This window comes from Lissotriton vulgaris, chromosome 4_1 (genome assembly GCF_964263255.1).
Source record: "Lissotriton vulgaris chromosome 4_1, aLisVul1.2, whole genome shotgun sequence".
Classification (NCBI taxonomy): domain Eukaryota; kingdom Metazoa; phylum Chordata; class Amphibia; order Caudata; family Salamandridae; genus Lissotriton; species Lissotriton vulgaris.
In genome coordinates this window covers 381,179,454-381,205,063 of record NC_141691.1, presented here as the reverse complement: position 1 = coordinate 381,205,063, position 25,610 = coordinate 381,179,454, and positions in this window count along the sequence as shown.

The window sequence follows — 25,610 nt, the reverse complement described above, 5'->3', positions numbered from 1 at the left end:
ATACAACCATCTTTTTCCAAATCATGCTGGCTGCCCGAGCATTCAGCCATTCTGCAGTCTTTGCAGGCTGATTTGCTCGCTTCTGAATACTTACAGACTCGTGATAACCAGACCAACCTGGTGATAAGAATTATCCCTGGGGCGGTGGGTTTCACGTGCCTGACTTTTAATGAAGGAGATACAGTACCTATTGCTTACAAGTCACACTTGTACACTTCGGCTGAACTGCGTTTTTCCACTGTGGAGAAAGTTTTAACGGCTGTGCAGATGGCAATTCTTAAGGAACGTGCCCTGTCACAAGGGAAACGCATGTTGGTTGTTACCCCGTGTCCTGCCTTGGAGGCAGTTACGAAAGCCAGTGTACCTAATTCCAAAGCTTTGCACCCTAGGTGGATTCAATGGGCTGCATCCTTGACGTCCCAGGATGTCACGTTTATTTTTGACGCCACGTTACGGTCGCAGGAGTATTTACAGTATGAATTTGTTCATCCTGCTCCTTTAGCAATGCGGCCGTTGGAGGATTTCCATTGCATCATTTACACTGATCGTTTGGCGCAGGTTGCGCATGGCTCTAAACATGCCTACGTTTCCGCGTGCGCCATTGTGGTCGGTGCCATGGTGAACGATGAGTTCAAGTCCAGTGTCGTGCACACGCAGACGCTTGGGGACTGCACCGCACAATTAGCTGAGCTTCGTGCTCTGATGCTTGCATTGGAGTACGCTGATCCTAGTGTGACGACTTTAATCGTAAGTGACTCTTACTACTGTGTCCAGTCTTACAATGAAAACTTGTTCTTTTGGATTCAGAATGAATTTTGTGATTCCAAAGGTAGCACAATAAAACATAAAATGATCTGGGTCCGAGTGGCGGAACTTAAAGAGAAGTTGCCACTCGTGTTTGTGATTCATTCTCTCGGCCATCAGCGCGTGGGGGTCCACGCTGTTGGTAATTCGCTTGCTGATGAAGCAGCGAAGTCAGCGGTATCAAAATACTTAGTTGCAGCAGTCACGAGGTCCAAAAGCAAAATAGATGATGACATCTTGGCAGCTGTTGCTGCAACCGAGAAGGGAAGTAAATATCCTGCGGGGTTCCCTTCTAAATACACATACCACTTAAGTCCCGATAAGGGTCCTTATGTGAAAATTCCTGATGTTGGTGAACGTCTAGTTCCCAACTCGGATCGCAGGGCTACTTTGATTACAGCGGCTCATGAAGGTGTGGCGTCTGCGCATGCGGGCGTCTCAGCCACTGTAACTCAGCTGCAACAAAGGTTCTGGTGGCGGGGACTGTACAAACAGACGCGCGATTATGTCCTTCAATGTGACATTTGCCAGCAGATTAAACCTTCAACTGCTGCGCGTCCGCCTCAGACACAGTTGTACATCTCGAATAAACCGCTTGGATGCGTTTATTTGGATCACTGCGGTCCATTTTCTTCTGATACTGCATACAAATACATCTTAGTAGCAGTTGATTCATGCACACGCTTTGTGTGGGTATGGCCACATCGGAGCGCTGATTCACGGACTGTCATTAAGGATTTGCGAGTCTTTGTGGGAATTTTTGCCTGTGGTACCTTCCATTCGGATCAGGGTCCGGCTTTCGTCTCTAAGGCGTATAAGGATGCTATGGTTTCGTTGGGGGTCCAAGTCAAGTTTTCGAGTCCCTACAGGCCCGAGGGCAATAGTGTAGTTGAACGAATGAACCGCGACTTAAAGCAATCTTTGACAGCTCGAGTTATAGGCACTGGCAGAAACTGGTTAGCCCACCTCAACGGCGTGCAGCGTGCGCTTAATAATCTCCCTAGAAGGTCTCTGGGTGGGCGGACCCCGTACGAAATGCTCTTTGGTATCAAGATGTATGTCCCTGACCTTGATGGGCTAGACTGCAAGGCCCAGGCCACGGCCTTTGACGTAGATGAACATTGCAATGTTTTACAGAATCTACAAAAGACCAGAGAAAGTCTTGCAAAGGAACATTTGCCCTCCACATCGGATGATGCGCTGCAGATCCCGGTAGTTGGCTGGCTACCCCAAGTTGGAGAACTGGTTCGAGAGAAGATCGATAACAAGAAAGAGTTTGGTCCCTCATATCGGACACCGGTTCGAGTTCTTGGAGTGAAGGGCACAAGAACAGTCATTTTACCACCACTTCCAGGTCGTAAGGAAAACAGATTTATTTCTATTGACAATGTCAAGACACACAGGGTGGCCGATTCTTCATAGCATGACACCGGCTGTATCCTGTCCTTCCATGGTGAGGCACTCTGTGCTGGCTATTACATCTGGTGCAGAACAGGAGGTGTCCCTCGAGATGCCTGCCATATCCAGTCCTTTATTAAATACAATTCCTGTTACTAACATTGATGAGCTAAACTACACCTATCCTGCTGATTTATCGATGCCCGATTTACAGACTCGTTTGGCCGACCAGTCCAGATTCTCTTTTGACTGTTTCGGAACTTTCAAAGAAACCCTCCACTATTGCAAAATATGCCACGTTGTTTAAAAAACATTTTTTAATTACCCCTTGGACATACATTTGGTTGATCTTATTTTCATTTTACCTTTTTATGTCAATTGGTTTTGTGTTTTATTTTTTCCGCCTGATCGATGCTCACTATGTTAAAGAAAGAACAGGAATTCGGTACCTTAATGGAACATTGGCCCCTCTTTCCTCTTCACATTCAGCGCATAGACTGAAACGAAACTTAAATACAGTCAACATTACAGCTTGGCCTGTCCTTGATGGGATTGTGTGGGATGCGGTTAGATTTCAAATACATGGGCCCACTGAAGTGATTAATGTTCCGAATGTGCAAAGAGTAAACATGGGAGATGTGATTAAACAAAATATACGTTCTGATGATTAGGATATTCAGGCCGTAGAAGCATTATTTTCTGATTTAAAATATTATGCGGCTTTTGATGCTGAAGACTTATATTTAGATTCAATTAATTATGGTGATTTGTTTTGCTTCCAACATTATGGTAATCATTTTCTCCATAAGATGAACTCCAGGAGGTTTGCTGTGAATTACACGCAGTGGGAGCACTGCCCAGCTCCTTTCATAGGAAGCTCCAGTACATTTCTGAAAAAATACAGTTATTTTACAGATTTCAATCAATCAAATCCTGAGTCATTTTACTTCAGAATGACAGAAAAATCCATGTCCAAAGTTAGACTTACCGATACAAAGTTGCTGTATTCGAAGTCCTTTCTAGACAAGTTGGCTGTAGATGGCTACGAGTTCTGGAAGGGAATGATTGACCTTAAATCGGTTTGGGGTACCAAAGATTGGCAGGTACAAGGCACTGAGGCTTTGCACCGCGCATGTCTCATCCCGAATCACATGTTGTTTCTAAATTCAACTATTTCCCAAACAACATGCTTTGGATTGGCTACTTCTAAAAGATTAAATACACCAACTATCCCCGAATTAGAAGAATATTCAGGTTGGGGTAATTTTTCCGAATTGTCTATTCATGAGATACAATCTCTACTATGCAATTCGTCCTTTAATGTATCCAGCTTGGATCCTAAAGGTTGGCTGTTGAAGCAAAAGAGTTCTGATTCTTGCCAACGTCGATTTCTAGGGTTGGCTGAAGGGTTCACACAAGTGCGACCAGATCCCCGTTTTGAAACTGATTATACTGTCACCACTTACTCTGTAGGGAAACTGTGTCAGAATTGGTTACAATATTCCACGTTGGCTGCAGTTTAACTACATCTGTCTCAGTTGACTGAAAATGTGGATTTAAACGATTTTATAAAAGGCCCAGTTAAGGGTAGGTCTAAACGGTGGATTTATGCTGTTTACAATGAAATTTGGAAAGTGTCTCAAGTTGAGGCTGCTAAGCGCCTAAGGGCAATTGACCAAGCAAATTTGGAAAAGGTACTTGCAGTGGTCGATAACAGTATTAACACGCTTTCTTCCCGAATTTACACGTTAAACAATATTGTTTCTTCTGTTGTTGACATTGTGCATGATGAAGCGTCCGTAATATATCATGGTCAAAATCAATTGCGTTCTGTTATGCAGTTTGCCTGGACACTACAGACTCTGAAGTCTGGTCGAGTGCCTTGGAGTTATATGAACGTCTCATCAATATTTGCCCCGTTTAATTTGACTGACAAGCAGCGCATGCTTTCCATGCGAGATGCATCATTTTCTATGTTACACATTGAGAAGTTAGAATCTTTGCCTTTCTCTGTGGCTGAGGCGGCTGCTGCTACATGGCTTATCCATGGTATTATTACTTTGCCATTTGCTCTGTATAAATTTACAAATTGTATGAGATATATTGCTATAGGGCGATATGAACCACTAGGAAGTGCTTTCCTACATGAGACATGGTCTTTACCATATTCATACAGATGTCTGAAAGAGGGAAAGGAAGTGAATCTGAATGGTGAAGAATGCACACAGTCGCCTGACCGTTCACTGATATGCAGGCACATCCAATTACATGGTTCTTGTAATCAGGACAGACCTAATTTAGCCTGTGTTTTAAAGGGCACACCGGTTCCTGCAATAGTTCTCACATTCACTTTGTTGTCTAACGGTAGTTATTTACTTTTGAACAACGAACTATGTTGTGGGTTAATGGTCGGTATCGCATATGTGGTTACTGTATCAGAACGTGTGGTGTGTTGCAAGAACGTGTTATATCCACCCACGCATGGGAATTCAGATGTTTCCATTTGGCCAAGAATTCCAACCTTGAGAGCGGACTTCAATGGTTTGAGCCGAATAAGAGCACTATTGTCTCAAAAACAGGTGGCACTGAGCTCGGCCCGCGAAACCTATGTCCTTCACATAGCTAACACACGCACAGAGGTGCAGGCACTTTTAAATACTGATTTGCCGTTTCATTTCTGCGAGCTGGTTCATCAAATCTTCAATGCCTCCTCCACAACTGGCCTAGCACATTTTTTTAAATTGGTTAGCAGTGGTCTCGTGACTACGTTTGAAAAAGTATTTGGTATTATCCCTGCATTCTTTCATTCTATATTCGCAAGCTTGTTTGGCGGATTTCCTGTTTTGCTGGCTTTGGCTGCAGGCGTGCTGGTGATATTTTGCTTTATTAAACATGGATGCCCATCCTGCGGAAGAAAACTCTCAGCACCTACTGATGCTGTTTCACAACCGGATGCTTGATTACTATGGCTCCTTGCCGCTTGCGACTTTAAGCACGGCTTTTGGATTATCGTTCCGATTTTCCTTTTTCACATGTGTCCAGCCTGTGTTTCATTGCCTGAGCTGTGATTTCGACTGGGCCATTGATTTGTGTCTCTGCTTACCGACTTCTCCTGACGTCGATTTTGATCAGCTAATGAGCCCCGTAGTTGCTCACGAGTTGGTTTGTTCTGGCGAAAGGGTTATGGCAGTGGCAGCGATGCATGGACTAATGGGTCAGTGGGACATATCCGCAGCGGCGCATGACTTTCTGGCACATAGCGTTCTCGAGAACCCACTGAGTTGTCCTCTGATGTTGCTAGAGGATTCGGTGCTGGAGGAGCACGTATGTTCTTTCCCATTACTTAATTGGATGGCTGAACTGTTTTCGGATGATGATAGTGATTTCATGTTGGAAGCTGTGGCTACCTATTTTGCCTATTCTATCCACCCATGAGTGGCTTTGGAGACTTTCACTATTATGGCACGTGACTTTTTAGTAATTCTGAATGGTGCCTTTTTTATTACGAACATTGGACTTTGATATGTTCTGGGCCTATGTTTTTATAAATGGCCTCAAGTTCAAGTTTTTATTTTTTTATTTTTGTGTGGCCACTATAGGCATTCATACATATTTTGTATTATTGAATTTTATATACATTTACATACATTTAGCTTGGCTCAATATTGTTGAAGTCTGCTTTCATGTTTTGCCTTTCTTGTAGTATTGGCTTATTTTTTCCTTTTTTGACCGTCCTCGGATCATTGGGGGGGGTGTCATATGGTTACTGCGTTTCTATATATTGTGTTAAGTTAGCATGAGTTTATTAAATGTTTAAACACCATATTTTCCTTCGGCTTCAGTTTGCGCACGACACCTAATTGTTATTGTAGCTTTCAACCTAGACGAAAGATGTGATTTATTTGAGAATAATATGTTATTGCTCTGATATCAGTCGTGCTTGGTACACTTGGTACAAATGTCTGCACACTGAGAACTGCACCCTCTAAGAATAACCTAACACAAGGTTACTGAAGGCCTGATCCTCGCACCACATTAGACATAACACAAATAATGTTGCTGCCAACATTGGGCTCTACTCGGGTTTAAGATAGAGTTACAGGGAATGAATCAACACACTTGATGCTTCGCATGCAGAGAGCTGGTAGCTGTTGATGTGATCTGCTCCTACTGAGATTTAGAGGTATGGGCCCGCCCTGCTAGAACCCAAATGAGACCTTCTTAGATATAATATAATATGCTAAATAGGGTGCGCGAAATATAGGTGATACAGAAGTCTATAGATTTTTGCATCATAACATGTTATCACCTTTTGCTTACTATGGATTAGTGACTATGCTGCTAACTCTGATTTTTATAATATGTATGTTGATATTATACAAGATACTGCGTTTGAGAACTTTGAATTGAAAAATAAACATTTCAAACTTGCACGTGTGTTCTTTGCCTCCCAGTTTCGGTTTGTAATGATTATATAACGAAAGAGTGTTCATGTGTTCCACGATACCTGAGGTACTCTAAGTTCATGTTCTGGATTGTCTAAGTCATTGGGAAGTTATTACTACCGATGAGACACTGTAGCTAGCTTGGTAAGGGGATTTGTGAAACTAAGGTGAGTTTTGGGTCACCCTAACTCACCCAGGTTCTAGATCTCTGTGCACAGTTCTATGGGAGAACGGAAACCCTGCTACATGGCGCCCATACGTTGTTGGCCTTATATCATGACACTCGAGTAGTATATCATTCAAACCTTAACGCCTTCATTCCCGTTTCCGGAAAACGGCAGTGTCGGAAAAACCTACCTATTTTTGAAATAGGTCTTTTTCAAGCTTGAATTTATCTGTAAACGGTTTCTTTGAATTACTACCCAGTCGTGCTACAAAGTAATCTTTGTTTTTTCACATTCCTGTGCTGACATGGCACAAGCCGTGGACATCCCGCAGCATAGTCGCATTGCGGTGCGTGACCATTTGCGGGCTTATAATGTCCCTGTTGAAGGCTTGGCTGTTGTTCTAGTAGTGAGTGTGGAACATGCTTACCCGTACGAACTATTTTATTCGTGGGTGACATTTCCGGCGGTGAACGCTAATTCTGGCGTTTTCCATTCCTACACTGCTACGGCTGTACCGGCTGCGTATGCTCCGTACAGAGCACTGGAGGTTCCTATTGACGCTTGGCAGCATGGAGTTTGGTTTGGTGGCGCCCTACCACACGCTTAAACCGCTCCGAGGTTGGGTCCTTTGTCCATTCCGGGCACTCCTTGGCCCGCTTTGGCTGGATTCACTCCTCACCCTAATCGAGCCACTTGTGGCATAGCTGATCTGCGGCAACTTCATGAAGTCGCAGTGGCAGTGATTAGAGCGCTTGTTCATTACACTAGCCGTAATGTTCAAGACGTAGCCCCTAGGGGTGCACAGCTTCGTGCAGAACAGGCTGGTTTGAAAATCAATCCTGTCGTGGTGAATTCCGTGATGGGCAGGAAGCCCCAGGACAAGGATGATTTTCCGTTCTGGCTTGCAGAGAAATTCGGCCAGCTTGAAGCTGTGTTTCCTAATACGAATCCCGGTGATAAGCACCGGATTCTTACACTGAGTTTACCGAAAGATTTGGCACCTGAGCTTGTTGACTGTGAGACCTGGGGTAAGACTTTTGCAGTGGTCTATTCGAGGTGCTACGGCACCCCGTCTGTGAATAATCTGGGTGCGGTCCTTAAACGTGTTCAGGACGAACACGGACCGGAGTCGGCGGTCGAATTGGGTATGCGCCTGTGTGGCTCCTTTGATGTACTTTGCGATCTGATTCTTGCAAATGTAAAGGGAGATGCAGTGAACTTTCAGGTTGCTAACGCTTTGGCTTTGATTCCCGAGGCCGAAAGACCCCGTCAGTTGGCAAGGATAATTGTGGCTGCTTCTAAAACGGTTGGCCGCAATGCGAAGGGGCTTAAGGCTTTTCCTGATAAAGAGAAAAAGCAGCCCCAGGGTCAGTCTTCGGAAACTAGTGGTCAACCTAAGTCCAAGAAACAGTATTGGCCTAAAAAGCAGAATCAGGGTAAGCAACAACAACAACAAACACAGGTTTCTGCTCCTGCGTCTCCGTTGCCTGCGCAGTCGGATCGTGTTTATGATTTGCGCGACCGCGCGATGATTAAATCGCCTGAGAGGTTTCAGGCTTCTGACCAACGCTCTCCTCGTTCCTTTCAGGACTCATCGGCTCCGTCAACCGGTGGTGGAGGGGGCGGCAGGGGCCGGGGTGGCCAGCAAGGACGTGGTCAGCCCCGCCCGCGTAACGGTGGAGAGCAGCAGAAAGGCGCTACGCCCAAGAGACCACAGTTTGCCACGAAGAAATTCGCCGTTCTGACAGCGCATCGTTATGCCCCAGATAGTGAGAACGCGGCATCGGAATCTGACGTGGGCTCTGACCTTGCTGGACAGCGCAGCAGAGATTACCATAGTGAGAGAGGCCCTCCGTCCACTGTTGAAGGTGACAGAGACTGACACTTATGTTGTAATTGAAACAGCTGATACGCATGTTGCTCCCCCTGAACGTCTTTTTGAAATTGTCCTGTTAATAGAAGGTGACATGCAGCGAACTGTAAAAGGGGTATTTTGGGAAAATCTTTCGTCTACATATGACATTTTGCTTTCGGAGGCTGACTGGCCCCCACCTTTTGTTCTCGCAGCTCCGCGAGGGGAGGAGGTAATCCTACCCAGTTTCGCGCACACTGTACCGAGAGTGGAAGCGCTGCATTTTGCAGAAGAGTGGGCTCTGGCGCTTGCGCCGGCTGTGTACCGCAATCAGTGTGGCTGGGATAAATTGTCTCCAAGCCACGAGATTCCTTTACGGTCTCAGCCGCAGCCTCAACCTCAATATCCCATACGGCGTGAAGCCAAAGCTTCAGTCGCGGCTATCCTTGAACAATTGGAATATCAAGGTGTAATTGAAACGTGTGTGTCACCGATGAATAACCCTCTTTTTACTGTAAACAAGCCGGACGGCTCATATCGTTTGGTTTTGGATTATAGGCATTTGAACTCGCATTGCCGTAACTGTGCAGTACAGAATACTCATGGCTCTGCGTTAGTGAATAGTCTTGAGCGTAAACGGTTCAAAACCACGCTTGACATTTCCAATGGTTTTTATGCCCATAGATTAGACGGTCTAAGTTCCCAATGGACCAGCTTTACATGCGGCGGTGTGCAAAAAATGTTTCGGCGACTGCCAATGGGCTATAAGAACAGTCCTGGTGTATTCTCCGCCCGCATTGTCTCTTTTCTGGAGGACATCGACCCAGTTGCTTGTTCGTATGTGGATGACATTTATCTCACAGACGACGATCTTTGGGAGCATCTGTGTCGAGTAAATAGCATAATTTGTAACTTTGCTGACATAGGTTACAAGTTTAACTTTGCAAAGTCGCACATTGCAGAGTACACAGCGTTGTTTCTAGGTTACGAGCTTAACAACGAAGGGAAGGGTTTAGCACCCCACTTCCTGGAGAAGTGTGCACAGTTGCGTTCTCCGACAACACTGAAAAAATTACAATCTCTACTGGGCTTTTTGAATTTCGGGAGGACTTACATTCCGGAATATGCCCAGCGTATCAAGCCTTTGTATGCTTTGATACAACCATCTTTTTCCAAATCATGCTGGCTGCCCGAGCATTCAGCCATTCTGCAGTCTTTGCAGGCTGATTTGCTCGCTTCTGAATACTTACAGACTCGTGATAACCAGACCAACCTGGTGATAAGAATTATCCCTGGGGCGGTGGGTTTCACGTACCTGACTTTTAATGAAGGAGATACAGTACCTATTGCTTACAAGTCACACTTGTACACTTCGGCTGAACTGCGTTTTTTCACTGTGGAGAAAGTTTTAACGGCTGTGCAGATGGCAATTCTTAAGGAACGTGCCCTGTCACAAGGGAAACGCATGTTGGTTGTTACCCCGTGTCCTGCCTTGGAGGCAGTTACGAAAGCCAGTGTACCTAATTCCAAAGCTTTGCACCCTAGGTGGATTCAATGGGCGGCATCCTTGACGTCCCAGGATGTCACGTTTATTTTTGACGCCACGTTACGGTCGCAGGAGTATTTACAGTATGAATTTGTTCATCCTGCTCCTTTAGCAATGCGGCCGTTGGAGGATTTCCATTGCATCATTTACACTGATGGTTCGGCGCAGGTTGCGCATGTCTCTAAACATGCCTACGTTTCCGCGTGCGCCATTGTGGTCGGTGCCATGGTGAACGATGAGTTCAAGTCCAGTGTCGTGCACACGCAGACGCTTGGGGACTGCACCGCACAATTAGCTGAGCTTCGTGCTCTGATGCTTGCATTGGAGTACGCTGATCCTAGTGTGACGACTTTAATCGTAAGTGACTCTTACTACTGTGTCCAGTCTTACAATGAAAACTTGTTCTTTTGGATTCAGAATGAATTTTGTGATTCCAAAGGTAGCACAATAAAACATAAAATGATCTGGGTCCGAGTGGCGGAACTTAAAGAGAAGTTGCCACTCGTGTTTGTGATTCATTCTCTCGGCCATCAGCGCGTGGGGGTCCACGCTGTTGGTAATTCGCTTGCTGATGAAGCAGCGAAGTCAGCGGTATCAAAATACTTAGTTGCAGCAGTCACGAGGTCCAAAAGCAAAATAGATGATGACATCTTGGCAGCTGTTGCTGCAACCGAGAAGGGAAGTAAATATCCTGCGGGGTTCCCTTCTAAATACACATACCACTTAAGTCCCGATAAGGGTCCTTATGTGAAAATTCCTGATGTTGGTGAACGTCTAGTTCCCAACTCGGATCGCAGGGCTACTTTGATTACAGCGGCTCATGAAGGTGTGGCGTCTGCGCATGCGGGCGTCTCAGCCACTGTAACTCAGCTGCAACAAAGGTTCTGGTGGCGGGGACTGTACAAACAGACGCGCGATTATGTCCTTCAATGTGACATTTGCCAGCAGATTAAACCTTCAACTGCTGCGCGTCCGCCTCAGACACAGTTGTACATCTCGAATAAACCGCTTGGATGCGTTTATTTGGATCACTGCGGTCCATTTTCTTCTGATACTGCATACAAATACATCTTAGTAGCAGTTGATTCATGCACACGCTTTGTGTGGGTATGGCCACATCGGAGCGCTGATTCACGAACTGTCATTAAGGATTTGCGAGTCTTTGTGGGAATTTTTGCCTGTGGTACCTTCCATTCGGATCAGGGTCCGGCTTTCGTCTCTAAGGCGTATAAGGATGCTATGGTTTCGTTGGGGGTCCAAGTCAAGTTTTCGAGTCCCTACAGGCCCGAGGGCAATAGTGTAGTTGAACGAATGAACCGCGACTTAAAGCAATCTTTGACAGCTCGAGTTATAGGCACTGGCAGAAACTGGTTAGCCCACCTCAACGGCGTGCAGCGTGCGCTTAATAATCTCCCTAGAAGGTCTCTGGGTGGGCGGACCCCGTACGAAATGCTCTTTGGTATCAAGATGTATGTCCCTGACCTTGATGGGCTAGACTGCAAGGCCCAGGCCATGGCCTTTGACGTAGATGAACATTGCAATGTTTTACAGAATCTACAAAAGACCAGAGAAAGTCTTGCAAAGGAACATTTGCCCTCCACATCGGATGATGCGCTGCAGATCCCGGTAGTTGGCTGGCTACCCCAAGTTGGAGAACTGGTTCGAGAGAAGATCAATAACAAGAAAGAGTTTGGTCCCTCATATCGGACACCGGTTCGAGTTCTTGGAGTGAAGGGCACAAGAACAGTCATTTTACCACCACTTCCAGGTCGTAAGGAAAACAGATTTATTTCTATTGACAATGTCAAGACACACAGGGTGGCCGATTCTTCATAGCATGACACCGGCTGTATCCTGTCCTTCCATGGTGAGGCACTCTGTGCTGGCTATTACATCTGGTGCAGAACAGGAGGTGTCCCTCGAGATGCCTGCCATATCCAGTCCTTTATTAAATACAATTCCTGTTACTAACATTGATGAGCTAAACTACACCTATCCTGCTGGTTTATCGATGCCCGATTTACAGACTCGTTTGGCCGACCAGTCCAGATTCTCTTTTGACTGTTTCGGAACTTTCAAAGAAACCCTCCACTATTGCAAAATATGCCACGTTGTTTAAAAAACATTTTTTAATTCCCCCTTGGACATACATTTGGTTGATCTTATTTTCATTTTACCTTTTTATGTCAATTGGTTTTGTGTTTTATTTTTTCCGCCTGATCGATGGTCACTACGTTAAAGAAAGAACAGGAATTCGGTACCTTAATGGAACATTGGCCCCTCTTTCCTCTTCACATTCAGCGCATAGACTGAAACGAAACTTAAATACAGTCAACATTACAGCTTGGCCTGTCCTTGATGGGATTGTGTGGGATGCGGTTAGATTTCAAATACATGGGCCCACTGAAGTGATTAATGTTCCGAATGTGCTTAGAGTAAACATGGGAGATGTGATTAAACAAAATATACGTTCTGATGATTAGGATATTCAGGCCGTAGAAGCATTATTTTCTGATTTAAAATATTATGCGGCTTTTGATGCTGAAGACTTATATTTAGATTCAATTAATTATGGTGATTTGTTTTGCTTCCAACATTATGGTAATCATTTTCTCCATAAGATGAACTCCAGGAGGTTTGCTGTGAATTACACGCAGTGGGAGCACTGCCCAGCTCCTTTCATAGGAAGCTAAAGTACATTTCTGAAAAAATACAGTTATTTTACAGATTTCAATCAATCAAATCCTGAGTCATTTTACTTCAGAATGACAGAAAAATCCATGTCCAAAGTTAGACTTACCGATACAAAGTTGCTGTATTCGAAGTCCTTTCTAGACAAGTTGGCTGTAGATGGCTACGAGTTCTGGAAGGGAATAATTGACCTTAAATCGGTTTGGGGTACCAAAGATTGGCAGGTACAAGGCACTGAGGCTTTGCACCGCGCATGTCTCATCCCGAATCACATGTTGTTTCTAAATTCAACTATTTCCCAAACAACATGCTTTGGATTGGCTACTTCTAAAAGGTTAAATACACCAACTATCCCCGAATTAGAAGAATATTCAGGTTGGGGTAATTTTTCCGAATTGTCTATTCATGAGATACAATCTCTACTATGCAATTCGTCCTTTAATGTATCCAGCTTGGATCCTAAAGGTTGGCTGTTGTGGCAAAAGAGTTCTGATTCTTGCCAACGTCGATTTCTAGAGTTGGCTGAAGGGTTCACACAAGTGCGACCAGATCCCCGTTTTGAAACTGATTATACTGTCACCACTTACTCTGTAGGGAAACTGTGTCAGAATTGGTTACAACATTCCACGTTGGCTGCAGTTAAACTACATCTGTCTCAGTTGACTGAAAATGTGGATTTAAACGATTTTATAAAAGGCCCAGTTAAGGGTAGGTCTAAACGGTGGATTTATGCTGTTTACAATGAAATTTGGAAAGTGTCTCAAGTTGAGGCTGCTAAGCGCCTAAGGGCAATTGACCAAGCAAATTTGGAAAAGGTACTTGCAGTGGTCGATAACAGTATTAACACGCTTTCTTCCCGAATTTACACGTTAAACAATATTGTTTCTTCTGTTGTTGACATTATGCATGATGAAGTGTCCGTATTATATCATGGTCAAAATCAATTGCGTTCTGTTATGCAGTTTGCCTGGACACTACAGACTCTGAAGTCTGGTCGAGTGCCTTGGAGTTATATGAACGTCTCATCATTATTTGCCCCGTTTAATTTGACTGACAAGCAGCGCATGCTTTCCATGCGAGATGCATCATTTTCTATGTTACACATTGAGAAGTTAGAATCTTTGCCTTTCTCTGTGGCTGAGGCGGCTGCTGCTACATGGCTTATCCATGGTATTATTACTTTGCCATTTGCTCTGTATAAATTTACAAATTGTATGAGATATATTGCTATAGGGCGATATGAACCACTAGGAAGTGCTTTCCTACATGAGACATGGTCTTTACCATATTCATACAGATGTCTGAAAGAGGGAAAGGAAGTGAATCTGAATGGTGAAGAATGCACACAGTCGCCTGACCGTTCACTGATATGCATGCACATCCAATTACATGGTTCTTGTAATCAGGACAGACCTAATTTAGCCTGTGTTTTAAAGGGCACACCGGTTCCTGCAATAGTTCCCACATTCACTTTGTTGTCTAACGGTAGTTATTTACTTTTGAACAACGAACTATGTTGTGGGTTAATGGTCGGTATTGCATATGTGGTTACTGTATCAGAACGTGTGGTGTGTTGCAAGAACGTGTTATATCCACCCACGCATGGGAATTCAGATGTTTCCATTTGGCCAAGAATTCCAACCTTGAGAGCGGACTTCAATGGTTTGAGCCGAATAAGAGCACTATTGTCTCAAAAACAGGTGGCACTGAGCTCGGCCCGCGAAACCTATGTCCTTCACATAGCTAACACACGCACAGAGGTGCAGGCACTTTTAAATACTGATTTGCCGTTTCATTTCTGCGAGCTGGTTCATCAAATCTTCAATGCCTCCTCCACAACTGGCCTAGCACATTTTTTTAAATTGGTTAGCAGTGGTCTCGTGACTACGTTTGAAAAAGTATTTGGTATTATCCCAGCATTCTTTCATTCTATATTCGCAAGCTTGTTTGGCGGATTTCCTGTTTTGCTGGCTTTGGCTGCAGGCTTGCTGGTGATATTTTGCTTTATTAAACATGGATGCCCATCCTGCGCAAGAAAACGCTCAGCACCTACTGATGCTGTTTCACAACCGGGTGCTTGATTACTATGGCTCCTTGCCGCTTGCGACTTTAAGCACGGCTTTTGGATTATCGTTCCGATTTTCCTTTTTCACATGTGTCCAGCCTGTGTTTCATTGCCTGAGCTGTGATTTCGACTGGGCCATTGATTTGTGTCTCTGCTTACCGACTTCTCCTGACGTCGATTTTGATCAGCTAATGAGCCCCGTAGTTGCTCACGAGTTGGTTTGTTCTGGCGAAAGGGTTATGGCAGTGGCAGCGATGCATGGACTAATGGGTCAGTGGGACATATCCGCAGCGGCGCATGACTTTCTGGCACATAGCGTTCTCGAGAACCCACTGAGTTGTCCTCTGATGTTGCTAGAGGATTCGGTGCTGGTGGAGCACGTATGTTCTTTCCCATTACTTAATTGGATGGCTGAACTGTTTTCGGATGATGACAGTGATTTCATGTTGGAAGCTGTGGCTACCTATTTTGCCTATTCTATCCACCCATGAGTGGCTTTGGAGACTTTCACTATTATGGCACGTGACTTTTTAGTAATTCTGAATGGTGCCTTTTTTATTACGAACATTGGACTTTGATATGTTCTGGGCCTATGTTTTTATAAATGGTCTCAAGTTCAAGTTTTTATTTTTTTATTTTTGTGTGGCCACTATAGGCATTCATACATATTTTGTATTATTGAATTTTATATACATTTACATACATTTAGCTTGGCTCAATATTGTTTAAGTCTGCTTTCATGTTTTGCCTTTCTTGTAGTATTGGCTTATTTTTTCCTTTTTTGACCGTCCTCGGATCATTGGGGGGGGTGTCATATGGTTACTGCATTTCTATATATTGTGTTAAGTTAGCATGAGTTTATTAAATGTTTAAACACCATATTTTCCTTCGGCTTCAGTTTGCGCACGACACCTAATTGTTATTGTAGCTTTCAACCTAGACGAAAGATGTGATTTATTTGAGAATAATATGTTATTGCTCGGATATCAGTCGTGCTTGGTACACTTGGTACAAATGTCTGCACACTGAGAACTGCACCCTCTAAGAATAACCTAACACAAGGTTGCTGAAGGCCTGATCCTCGCACCACATTAGACATAACACAAATAATGTTGCTGCCAACATTGGGCTCTACTCGGGTTTAAGATAGAGTTACAGGGAATGAATCAACACACTTGATGCTTTGCATGCAGGGAGCTGGTAGCTGTTGATGTGATCTGCTCCTACTGAGATTTAGAGGTATGGGCCCGCCCTGCTAGAACCCAAATGAGACCTTCTTAGATATAATATAATATGCTAAATAGGGTGCGCGAAATATAGGTGATACAGAAGTCTATAGATTTTTGCATCATAACATGTTATCACCTTTTGCTTACTATGGATTAGTGACTATGCTGCTAACTCTGATTTTTATAATATGTATGTTGATATTATACAAGATACTGCGTTTGAGAACTTTGCATTGAAAAATAAACATTTCAAACTTGCACGTGTGTTCTTTGCCTCCCAGTTTCGGTTTGTAATGATTATATAACGAAAGAGTGTTCATGTGTTCCACGATACCTGAGGTACTCTAAGTTCATGTTCTGGATTGTCTAAGTCATTGGGAAGTTATTACTACCGATGAGACACTGTAGCTAGCTTGGTAAGGGGATTTCTGAAACTAAGGTGAGTTTTGGGTCACCCTAACTCACCCAGGTTCTAGATCTCTGTGCACAGTTCTGTGGGAGAACGGAAACCCTGCTACATGGCGCCCATACGTTGTTGGCCTTATATCATGACACTCGAGTAGTATATCATTCAAACCTTAACGCCTTCATTCCCGTTTCCGGAAAACGGCAGTGTCGGAAAAACCTACCTATTTTTGAAATAGGTCTTTTTCAAGCTTGAATCTATCTGTTAACGGTTTCTTTGAATTACTACCCAGTCGTGCTACAAAGTAATCTTTGTTTTTTCACATTCCTGTGCTGACATGGCACAAGCCGTGGACATCCCGCAGCATAGTCGCATTGCGGTGCGTGACCATTTGCGGGCTTATAATGTCCCTGTTGAAGGCTTGGCTGTTGTTCTAGTAGTGAGTGTGGAACATGCTTACCCGTACGAACTATTTTATTTGTGGGTGACATTTCCGGCGGTGAACGCTAATTCTGGCGTTTTCCATTCCTACACTGCTACGGCTGTACCGGCTGCGTATGCTCCGTACAGAGCACTGGAGGTTCCTATTGACGCTTGGCAGCATGGAGTTTGGTTTGGTGGCGCCCTACCACACGCTTAAACCGCTCCGAGGTTGGGTCCTTTGTCCATTCCGGGCACTCCTTGGCCCGCTTTGGCTGGATTCACTCCTCACCCTAATCGAGCCACTTGTGGCATAGCTGATCTGCGGCAACTTCATGAAGTCGCAGTGGCAGTGATTAGAGCGCTTGTTCATTACACTAGCCGTAATGTTCAAGACGTAGCCCCTAGGGGTGCACAGCTTCGTGCAGAACAGGCTGGTTTGAAAATCAATCCTGTCGTGGTGAATTCCGTGATGGGCAGGAAGCCCCAGGACAAGGATGATTTTCCGTTCTGGCTTGCAGAGAAATTCGGCCAGCTTGAAGCTGTGTTTCCTAATACGAATCCCGGTGATAAGCACCGGAGTCTTACACTGAGTTTACCGAAAGATTTGGCACCTGAGCTTGTTGACTGTGAGACCTGGGGTAAGACTTTTGCAGCGGTCTATTCGAGGTGCTACGGCACCCCGTCTGTGACTAATCTGGGTGCGGTCCTTAAACGTGTTCAGGACGAACAAGGACCGGAGTCGGCGGTCGAATTGGGTATGCGCCTGTGTGGCTCCTTTGATGTACTTTGCGATCTGATTCTTGCAAATGTAAAGGGAGATGCAGTGAACTTTCAGGTTGCTAACGCTTTGGCGTTGATTCCCGAGGCCGAAAGACCCCGTCAGTTGGCAAGGATAATTGTGGCTGCTTCTAAAACGGTTGGCCGCAATGCGAAGGGGCTTAAGGCTTTTCCTGATAAAGAGAAAAAGCAGCCCCAGGGTCAGTCTTCGGAAACTAGTGGTCAACCTAAGTCCAAGAAACAGAATTGGCCTAAAAAGCAGAATCAGGGTAAGCAACAACAACAACAAACACAGGTTTCTGCTCCTGCGTCTCCGTTGTGATCTGCTCCTACTGAGATTTAGAGGTATGGGCCCGCCCTGCTAGAACCCAAATGAGACCTTCTTAGATATAATATAATATGCTAAATAGGGTGCGCGAAATATAGGTGATACAGAAGTCTATAGATTTTTGCATCATAACATGTTATCACCTTTTGCTTACTATGGATTAGTGACTATGCTGCTAACTCTGATTTTTATAATATGTATTTTGATATTATACAAGATACTGCGTTTGAGAACTTTGCATTGAAAAATAAACATTTCAAACTTGCACGTGTGTTCTTTGCCTCCCAGTTTCGGTTTGTAATGATTATATAACGAAAGAGTGTTCATGTGTTCCACGATACCGGAGGTACTCTAAGTTCATGTTCTGGATTGACTAAGTAATTGGGAAGTTATTACTACCGATGAGACACTGTAGCTAGCTTGGTAAGGGGATTTCTGAAACTAAGGTGAGTTTTGGGTCACCCTAACTCACCCAGGTTCTAGATCTCTGTGCACAGTTCTGTGGGAGAACGGAAACCCTGCTACAAAGCTTTCTCATCAACTTATGGTCCAATGGTAGATGACTACAGGACAGAATGGCCCTGATGATGTTAGAACTATTAATCAACAGTGTCAGATAGGAGCCTTCCCTGTAAGTAGAATTAACACTGCCCTAGCAACAATAATTGGATATCCTAATGAACTATCTCTCTCTACTCGAATAACACCTATGAGGGAAGCTGCGCCAAAGTTCATTCCTGGAAGAGGGAATGTAGATAATCATGACCCAAATAGTCCTGATGCTAGAGCCCATTTTGTGTACAATTGGATATATACGCCCTGGAAAAGGACAGATGTACTCACTTTAAAAGCCTCTTTACCAGATATCCTAGAGGATTTTATGATGATGTACAGGCAGCCATTGATTCTTGTGTTATGACCTTAGCAGATAGTGATATGTTGTTTGGTATGATCCTGCCACCAGATATGTGGTGGCTTACTCGGAAACAGGATCATGCTGTTGACTTGGGAGGAGACTGGGATGCCATAGTAGCAGCTGATAGGGATAGGATGCCTGTTAAGAAACCTAATCAGCTCTTACTGGATCTTCCTGGAAACATACTCACTTATATAAAAACAATAGTCCCGGCAAGGAAAATAGATTGGGCACTTCTCACTGCTTGTAAACAAAAACAGGGAGAGCCATCCCTGATTTCTTTACTCGCTTTAAGGAAGTGTTTTACGATTTTAGTGGGCAAGTTACATCTACACCTACGGGTGCACATTTATTTGTAGATCGATTCGTGTGAAATTTACTTTCTGAAATATTGGTTCGCTTAAAAAAATCTGAGAGTACATGGGCTTCAGTAACCCCAAAAGCTATATTAGATATGGCTCAGTATTATCAGAATCAGGTGACCACTGAGCAAGAACTAAAAGAAGGAAAACTAAAAGAATTGAAAACTAAGGTGAAGATGGTCCAGGCCTATGGACCTCAAGGTCGAGGCCGTGGTCAAAATGATGGTCAGAATTATAGACAAGCATCTCCAGTAGGGCCAACGCGTAGACAAACTCCACTAGGGCCAATCAATGTGCTTATTGTAAGGAGAAGGGACATTGGTGTTCCGAATGTCCTGTTTTAGCTGCCGGTGGGAAAGGAAGGGGACAAATGAATGGTAGCCTGGGGACTTTCGCTCCCTGACAGCAGCCACAGCAGTTTCAAGCTCCAGAGACAAATAGGTCAGGGAAATATTTTGATCAACAAAATAATCAACATTCTATGGAGGATTGGGAATCAGAGGAAACTGTGGGAACACATTTTGCCTAGGACAGAGTAGGACAAGGAGACCAGTTGAGATATCTGTAGATCCGTCATGATCCTATATAACAGCCACCATACTTGGGCAGGATCAGAATTTTTTTGTGGATACAGGGGTGACACATAGTGCGATATCTCAGAAACTGGTCCCTGGGACACCCTTGTCTGGCGAAGTAATTACATCAATAGGATTTGATGGAACACCAACTCCTAGCCCTGTGTCCCAAAAACTACCTTTGCGGGTTAAGAATTTCATTACTACAGCCTCCTTTTTACTTCCCCCATATGCTTCAGATAATCTGATGGGACTCTATCTTTTGAAATATTTCGATACTACTATACACTGTTCCCCATCTGGAGTACATGTCATTTTTGGGGAAAATAAATTGCCTAAAGAATATAATTTTTCTTTATGTTCGGACCTTGATTCTGTTCCTTCATGTGTTTGGGCTACTGCTGACACAGATGTGGGTAGAATGGACATTTCCCCAGTACACATGCAGGTTCAGGAGAATCTCGCAATATAAAATAACAAAGGAAGCTGAGGATGCGCTGATATCTATCATTGATAACATGATACTTACAGGAGTTGTTGAGGAAGTTTCTTTAATGTATGCAATAGCCCCATTCTCCCCATCCTAAAACGGGGCGATGGAACAGGGGATAAGATTTACCGATTCGTGATTGATTTAGGAGAAGTCAACAAAATAGTGATTCCTCAATATCCTGTTGTTTCTGATATTACGACCTTGTTGACATTAATCCCACCTACAGCCACTGTATTTTCTGTTATCGACCTAAAAATCGCCTTTTTCTCGATTCCTATACATGAGAACAGTAGATATCTAGTTGGTTTTTCATTAAGGGGCCGCTCATTTAGATTTTGTAGGGCTCCACCAGGCTATACAGAAAGTCCTAGATTTACAGTCGAGCACACAAACGACAGTTGGTAGAACTTCTTCTGCCAAAAATCACAAAGACCTAGTCCTGGGGGCAAATTTTTTTATAGATCTAAGGGCATCTGTGGATTGTCAAAAGATCATTCCACTCACACTCCTCATTACAGAAATAAGTGTCATGCTCAAGACAATTGCCAAAAGATAAAAATAGCCAATCTCTGATGAGCCTGACACTAGACAACACAGTACCAACATTCACTAGAAGGACGACATTTGGAAAAAAAAAGGTGTGAATAGCTAGAAGACACCTCACGGGCGCACCACCAATGGGACCCCTGGTTGGTAGTCACCAGGATGGCCCTGTTCTCATCATCGGTGTCAACTAGCTTAACGTAAACGTGTCCGACTCCCAAAAGAAAAGAAAAGGAGACAGTGAATGGTGCAGTGAACACAAATTTATATGTGACAAGGACTAACAACGTTCAACATATAACACAACAACTACTGTGCATACAAGATTATGAACCCTTTTATTTGTATTCTCTTGTTTGCCAACAGTAAACATATATATATAAAATGGAGAGAAGCGAATACTACCTATCGATTCGCATTCAACTCGCTGCCGACATGTTTCATTGCCTTGGTAAAAATTCAGGCAATTTCTTCAGGGCAAAGATTATTGAAAAGCCACTGCCAGCAATACTGTGTTTAGCGTGCTGTAAATCAAAAGAACATATGTGTAAGAGAGACTGCCCATGATTGCTCTGTGTAAAAACACAGTTGCGCAAAATTGCATTACACCAGCCAAAAAGGAATGCCAATTACCTAGCTTGTGGCTTTTGCTTTCATACCGTTACAGCCACGTCTTAGAAAATCATGGACCCACTTCCGATCGGTAAGTATGGTCTTTCCTCCCTTATGTTTTATCTATTAAGGGAAAGTACAAAGTAGAAAAGCCACCCGGGGCGGACATTAGAGATAGTAATTCTAGCCTCACCGGGTCTTCTGTTCCGACAAAGGTTTGTCCATTTCACGGCATTTACCAGTGGAGAATAGTCGTTCGGCGTCTTCTTAGCACCGGAACGCCGAGCGATTAGGGTGTGTGCTATTTGTTTTCCTGTTTCGCTCTAACTCGGGCTGTGATTGGTCCCCGAAGTTAGGTTGCGATTGGTCCCCGAAGTCACATGGCTTGTATGTCAATGGACTCCGAGTATTCCCGTCAATTCTGTTATTTACATACAGAACGCGGTACTTATACACGTAACTCTGGGCATTACTCTGAGCTGAAACCAGTGATCAGAGTCAATTACAATTATTCCAGATAGTGCCGATCCTATTATGTGAAATCGGTCGGCCATATTGGAACGGTCCTGGGTATTATCTAGAGTGTCGATAAAAGTACCTGGATTCACTTTTTAATGCAGGTGATCCCTCATTCTGAACTCGTCATTTATAAATAACAAATGGGTACAGTAGGTGTTTGTGTTCACGTAGTGAACTATATTATATTTACCATACCACGTTTCATTAAAACTTTATACAAAACTTTACAACTGACTGTTAAGCAGTTTATAAAGGGGTTATGTAACAGCTCAACCTCCTGAGTGGAAAGGACCCAGAATTTTTAATATGTCATGTTATGCAGTAATCAGACCATCAAATACTGAGCCAAGGAACACCTACACATCTGTTCCATTCCAGCAATTCGTTTAATCCTTGCTGTTCACTCCGCTCTTGGTATATCCAGCGTGCTTCCTTTGTCAACAGACGTCTTTCCATGGTCTGTGTATCGCCTACTACTCGTTCTAGCACCACCACATTCACAGCTCAATCTATACACAACGTTTGCAGTGTTACAGTTGCTGAAGTGGTGCAACGACCATGTCTTCCCTGATTTTAGCACAACTGTGGTGCTTTTGTTCGTGAGATGGCATACCGAGTAATTCCCACAGGTATGCCATCTGTAACACTGCAAACGTTGTGTATAGATTGAGCTGTGAATGTGGTCTTGAATACATTGGATTGACAACGCGCAAAGTCAAGCTCCGCATACAAGAGCATCTGAGCACGATACAACAGGGCAAACTGACAACTAAGTTGGTGCAGCATTGCCATCGCAATAAACACTCGTTCACCTGGGTGGTGCTAGAACGAGTAGTAGGCGATACACAGACCATGGAAAGACATCTGTTGACAAAGGAAGCACGCTGGATATACCAAGAGCGGAGTGAACAGCAAGGATTAAACGAATTGCTGGAATGGAACAAGTTGCGCTGAAACAGATGTTTAGGTGTTCCTTGGCTCAGTATTTGATGGTCTGATTACTGCATAACATGACATATTAAAAATTCTGGGTCCTTTCCACCCCCTTTTGTAAATCGATTTTGGCCACTATAGGTGTGGCAGGGTATACTCAGACATGAGTCCCTTTCTCACTGCTCCATCAGGATTCAAGCAAGCCGGGCCGAAGAGGCTGAAATGCCAGAAACCGGTCCCCGGTAGCTTGTCTCCTTTCTGGTAAAGAATTGGCTTGGTAGTTTAGTCTGCCCTGTTCCCATGATGCACTGGGCCAGGGACAGACTGATTTGCATATAGCCAGGTTCTGAGCTGGGATGGGGCAGTGAGATAAATAACGGTGATGGATCAAGCCCTGATCTTTGGACTGGGTAAGAGTGGTCTGCTCAATTCAGACACTCTGTTCATCACCACCCCCTTTTGTAAATCGACAAGCTAGGTAATTGGCATTCCTTTTTGGCTGGTGTAATGCAATTTTGCGCAACTGTGTTTTTACACAGAGCAATCATGGGCAGTCTCTCTTACACATATGTTCTTTTGATTTACAGCACGCTAAACACAGTATTGCTGGCAGTGGCTTTTCAATAATCTTTGCCCTGAAGAAATTGCCTGAATTTTTACCAAGGCAATGAAACATGTCGGCAGCGAGTTGAATGCGAATCGATAGGTAGTATTCGCTTCTCTCCATTTTATATATATATGTTTACTGTTGGCAAACAAGAGAATACAAATAAAAGGGTTCATAATCTTGTATGCACAGTAGTTGTTGTGTTATATGTTGAACGTTGTTAGTCCTTGTCACATATAAGTTTGTGTTCACTGCACCATTCACTGTCTCCTTTTCTTTTCTTTTGGGAGTCGGACACGTTTACGTTAAGCTAGTTGACACCGATAATGAGAACAGGGCCATCCTGGTGAGTACCAACCAGGGGTCCCATTGGTGGTGCGCCCGTGAGGTGTCTTCTAGCTATTCACACCTTTTTTTTCCAAATGTCGTCCTTCTAGTGAATGTTGGTACTGTGTTGTCTAGTGTCAGGCTTATCAGAGATTGGCTATTTTTATCTTTTGGCAATTGTCTTGAGCATGACACCTATTTCTGTAATGAGGAGTGTGAGTGGAATGATCTTTTGACAATCCACAGATGCCCTTAGATCTATAAAAAATGTTGCCCCCAGGACTAGGTCTTTGTGATTTTTGATTGATTGAGTGGAGGGCGACCTAGTCCTACGAGTCCCTCTCTACTCCTAGTATATGAATAGAACTTCTTCTGCCACCAGGAGTTACACTTGTGCAATATGTCAATGACATTTTGTTGGCAGCAGACACAGTTGAGCACTGTAAAGAGGCAACTCTCCCTATCGCTTCTTCTTGCTACTAAGGGAATAAAGTCTCTAAGAACAAGCTGCAATATTGTCAGTCTGAGGTCACTTATTTGGGTCACCTCTTGTCTAAGGAAGGCCGCACTCTGACTAAAGACAGGATTTAAAGTATTTAAAGATTTAAAGTATCCTAAGAATTCCTATTCCAAGTACTCAAAAAGAAGTCGGGGCACTCATTGGTATTACATCCTACTGTAGACAGTGGATCCCGAACTTTTCACTTATCATCAAACCCCTTTTGTCCCTTGTTACTAAGGACACTCCCTCTCCTCTACCATGGACATCGGAATGTCAGGAAGCATATCAGCAGCTTTGTGCATCCCTTTGTTCTGCTCCAGTGTAAGGCCTTCCAACTATGCAAAACCTTTCATACTATATGTACACGAGAGAGAAGGATGTGCATTGTCATTGTTGACACAACCATATGGTATTAAGCATAGTCAATGTGCTTATTTCTCAGCTGTATTAGACCCAGTGGCCAGAGGACTTCCAGGTTGTCTTAGAGCAGTTGCTGCCACCGCCATCTCTATGTGACAATCTGAAGGGATAGTGTTGAGCAACAAGCTTATGGTTATGTTACCACATTCTGTAGATGCACTCCTGAACCAGACTAAAACACAACACTTGACTAGCTCACAGGATACAAACTTAGCTTTTGGCACCTCATATCACACTCAAGAGATGTTTGACATTGAACCCAGCTACATTGTTACCTTTCCCAGCTGAACAAACTCATGAGTTGCACAACTGTATTTTTCTTCTGACAGAAGAAAAAACTAAGGGAAGAATAGATCTTAAAGATACACCATGTTTAGATCCTGAGGGAGAACTATGGGTGGATGGCTCTTGTATAAAACTACCTGATGGCACCACCTCTGCATCTTATGCTATAACCACATTACAACAAGAACTAGCTATTAGGGTAGTGTTTGCGTACTATGTGTTTAGTATGGGAAACCATTTGGTTTGTTAGGAAGGCCCTCACCCACCAGCCTAGTTGGTGGCATGCTTCATCATCGGGCCCCAGCCGAGGCACCGAGTGCGCCTCAGGTGTGCTGCAATGCCAGGCTACTGCGGAGCGGGTTTTTGGAACTTAAGTTTGATGTGC